This window comes from Palaemon carinicauda, chromosome 18 (assembly GCF_036898095.1).
Source record: "Palaemon carinicauda isolate YSFRI2023 chromosome 18, ASM3689809v2, whole genome shotgun sequence".
NCBI lineage: Eukaryota > Metazoa > Arthropoda > Malacostraca > Decapoda > Palaemonidae > Palaemon > Palaemon carinicauda.
Window position 1 is genome coordinate 90131343 of NC_090742.1, and position 4874 is coordinate 90136216.

A 4874-nucleotide genomic window follows, 5' to 3' on the forward strand; every position below is an offset into this window, starting at 1 on the left:
AATCAACGAAAACTCATGGTCATCTTTCCGCCTTCACAGAACAAAGTTCGACAGGGAGCCGAAATTTTTTAATGATTTTCATTCCTAAATTTTCAATTAGTCCTTTTGACAGAACCTTTATCAAAGGGTTTGAGTAGTTTATAGATATGGATGGATTGGGATTACGCAACTGACGTCACTTCTGGTGAGAAATTAGCATTTTGATCTTTTTAAAAACGGAATAACTAATCTCTTTCAATGAATATTTTTTTTTAAGAAAAATATTGTCAGCCATCATTAAAAATAACGCCCAATCAAAAGGAAACTATATCATCTCACATCATTGTGATAATTCATCTATCAAAGGCTTGGAGTGGTTACATTTGCTTTAAATTGATTTCAATTACATTTATAATTACGTTTTATATTATCAAATCACAATTAAAAGTACTGTCACTAGGATGGAAAAATGTCAAATATAGTTATCATCAATATTATTCAACTTTAATCATACAAAATTGTAAGCATAGTTATAAATGAATAAATCATTTTGTTGTGCAATTATGTTTCCTTCACCTATTCTTATTAAAGAAAATACATACAGCTGGTTACAAAAAAAGATCGTATAAGTGTGTTTATCCCCATTTGTAAGATATTTTCATAAAATCAATGCGAATTATAGCTTGGAAAAAAAAATAAAGGTGGTTGGGGCTCATTTTTGAAAAGAAAACATAGACCTACTTAAGAAGTCAGAGTTAACATGAATATTTCTCCTCATTCGAATTCCCTCAGTAAATATTTAGTACATTTATTGTATTGAAAATTATCTTTCCTATATGAAACTAAATTAGAAGTACAAAACTCAAACCTTAAAAAAATATTTGCATTAATATTATTAAAACAATATAATACCCTGGCTTATCCATTGCCATGAATATTTGAAAACTTATATAAATTTTACATTGTTATTGAGATAAACCTTATTCACTTTCATACTTCGACGTGAGCAAGCCATTGCGAATTAAATTGCTTTCATCCTGGCTAGATATATTCATGAATCCAAATTTAAAACTGCACAACCTTAGAGTATTATCTATTTTAATGTTATGTATTTTTATGTGAATTTCATGAAACGAACTGTTTTAGTTAACCCTTCTGAATAAAACAGTTAAAGATATCCATTGCATCTATAAAAAGGAATATTATATTAAATGCGGAGAGAGAGCCTTACCTTATTGCCTTATTGCCTTACTTTTTGTTTGGGTTCCCCCAGGTCCCTCAGTGTGAGGCACCTCGTATATCCACCAGAGAGTTGCTAATACATCTTCCGGTGTATTTTGCATCTTCCAGTCTTGGATGGTCTGGGATGCATCTTAGGTATTTATCGAGCTTATTTTTAAACGCATCTACGCTCACTCCTGATATGTTTCTTAGATGAGCTGGCAGCACATTAAATAGTCGCTGCATTATCGATGCTGGTGCGTAGTGGATTAATGTCCTGTGCGCCTTTCTCAGTTTACCTGGAATGCTTTTTGGCACTATTAATCTACCTCTGCTTGCTCTTTCTGATACTTTAAGCTCCATGATGTTTTCAGCAATTCCTTCTATTTGCTTCCATGCTTGTATTATCATGTAGCGTTCTCTTCTCCTTTCTAGACTGTATAGTTTTAAAAATTGCAGTCTTTCCCAGTAATCAAGGTCCTTAACTTCTTCTATTCTAGCAGTATAGGACCTTTGTACACTCTCTATTTGCGCAATATCCTTTTGGTAGTGTGGGTACCATATCACATTGCAGTACTCGAGTGTACTACGCACATAAGTTTTGTAAAGCATAATCATGTGTTCAGCTTTTCTTGTTTTAAAGTGTCTGAATAACATTCCCATTTTTGCTTTACATTTAGCCAACAGTGTTGCTATTTGGTCGTTGCATAACATATTCCTATTTAAAATTACACCAAGGTCTTTAATTGCTTCCTTGTTTGTGATTGTCTCATTATTAGGTCCCTTGTATGCATACACCATTCCTTCTCTGTTTCCATAATTTATTGATTCGAATTTATCGGAGTTAAATACCATCCTATTTATCTCCGCCCATTCATATATTTTGTTTAGATCTCTTTGTAGTGAGTTCCTATCTTCATCACAAGTAATTTCTCTACTTATTCTTGTGTCATCGGCGAAACTTCTCACTACGGAGTTTTCAACATCACAGTCTATGTCTGAGATCATAATAACAAATAGCAGTGCAGCTAATACCGTACCTTGGGGCACACCAGATATTACCTGGGCTTCATCTGATTTCTCGTCATTTGCAACCACTATCTGTTTTCTGTTTTGCAGGAATTCTTTTACCCATTTTCCTATCTTTCCCACAATATTATGCTTTCCCATTTTTTTCTCCAATATGTTATGGTCTACCTTGTCAAAGGCTTTTGCAAAATCTAGATAGATCACATCTGTGTCTTTTTCATTTATCATATTATTGTATATGTTCTCATAGTGAGCTATCAGTTGGGTCTGTGTACTTTTTCCAGGTACGAAACCGTGTTGACCCATATTAAACAAATTATTTTTGACCAAATGGTTCATTATTTTCTTTTTTATTACCCTCTCATACACTTTCATAATATGTGATGTTAGACTAACAGGTCTATAATTGCTTGCCTCTAGTCTTGATCCACTTTTGAAGATAGGGGTTATATAAGCTAATTTATGTTTAACATATATCTCGCTCATATCTATACTCTGTCTTAGCAGTATTGCAAGTGGCTTCGCGATAGTGTTTGCAGTTTTTTTAACAAAATCGCTGGAACTCCATCTGGTCCGGCTGCCGATCCATTTTTAATTTCGTTTATAGCCGTGACAATATCTGCTTCATTAATATCTATATCCGTTAGATATTCAACATTTTCTTCTCTCATTTCTGTTTCATTATTCTCATTCGCAATTCTTGGCGTGAACTCACTCTTATATTTTTCTGCTAATATGTTGCATATTTCCTTTTTTTCATTCGTTAGCCGTCCTTCAATTCTTAGAGGGCCTATTTCTATTCTCCCTTTATTCATCTTTTTTGCATAGGAGTAAAGTACTTTGGGGTTTCTTTTTATATTTTGAAGTGTCCTTTCTTCTAAGTCCCTTTTTTCATTTTCTTTCGACTGTATAATCTTTTGTTCTGCATTTTTCTATCTTACATTTTATTTCCCCTCATTTTCCACACATTTTTTTCTTTTGCAAGATTTTTCTTCCACTTTTTAATTTTCTGAAATAAGATCCTTCCGTCTCTTGGTATGCACGTCTTTTGTTTATTGTTTTTTTCGGTACATATTTTTCAACAATTTTCTCCAGTATTTTGTACAGTATATCCGTATTTACCTGTATATTATCACTTATAAATACATTTTTCCATTCTTTATTCAGTTCTTCATTTATTTCTGACCATTTTATATTCTTACTGTAAAAGTTATATTTTCCATATCCTTCCCAAAGTTTTTGTGCTTTTATTAATTCTGTGATCACTTGCTTTGGAATGAACTATCAATTCTATGACATTGTGGTCTGAAATTCCCGTGTTATACACTATTATTTCTTTAACATAATTCACCTCATTCACAAATACTAGATCTAGGACATTTTCCTTTCTTGTTGGAATGTGGTTTATTTGTTGCATATTATGTTCTAATAGCATATCTTGAAGCTTTTCAAATTGCCTCTTATCTTCTGCGCTACTATTACTATCTTTTTTATATGTATACATACAACCACTTTCTTCTATCCGTTCTTTCCAATCCACGAAAGGAAAGTTAAAATCTCCGGATAGGAGTATATTCCAGTCTTTATAGTTTCTACATATATCATCTATTTTTTCTATTATTATGTCAAACTCCTTAGTGTTTGGGGGTCTGTAAACTACAATATTCATTAGTTTTTCAAATTCAAATTCTACCGCAATCAATTCACATTCTGTGTTGCTGTATTTTTCACATACTTCACCTTGATTTATGTCTCTTCATATATTGCGGTTCCCCCTTGATTCCTATTTTTTCTGTCTGATCTATAAGTTTGGAAACCCATTATCTGGTCATCACTGCCAGTCTCTTGGGAATACCATGTTTCACTTATATTTAATATATCTATTTTTTCAATTGGGTTAGTTCTTCTAAGAACTCTATTTTCCTTTTAGAGTTACTCGTGGACTAAACCCTGTGCATTCATTACTATTATGGTTTGTGTTTCATCCCCATTATTTAATATTGGTAATAATATGGATTCTCCCATGCTTCCTTCTGTTCTGATATGATGTTCTTTTCTTCATTTCCCGGAATTCTGCCATTAAAAAATCCAAGAGAGAGAGAGAGAGAGAGAGAGAGAGAGAGAGAAGAGAGAGAGAGAGGAGGAGAGAGAGAGAGAGAGAGAGAGAGAGAGCGTCATATGACGCTGATTAAAAAAATTTGAGGTCATTAAAACACAATGTTCGTATCTAGTTACGGTACAATATCATCTCGGTGGTAAGAAAAAACTCCACACGATGGTCCTTGTTGGTGACTTGAGAATCTTGAAATATTCATTGTTAGGCAGGACTTACAGAAGACAAACGGGTAGGGAAAAAAGGGTCAGTAGAAAGAGAAACTCGTTTTCTTGGGCTATTAGGGATTAGCAGACTCAGTAATAATGATGATGATGATGATGAGAGAGAGAGAGAGAGAGAGAGAGAGAGAGAGAGAGAGAGAAGAGAGAGAGAGAGAGAGAGAGAGATGATGTAAATAGTAACGATCAGAGTTTTTCGGCTATCATCTTGGTTTTATTTACTACATTTGCTGTAATGTGCGGAGATCCAACACAAAAGTAATTGTTTTCTCTTTCCAGACCCCATTGTGACCCATTGTCACTCGCAACCC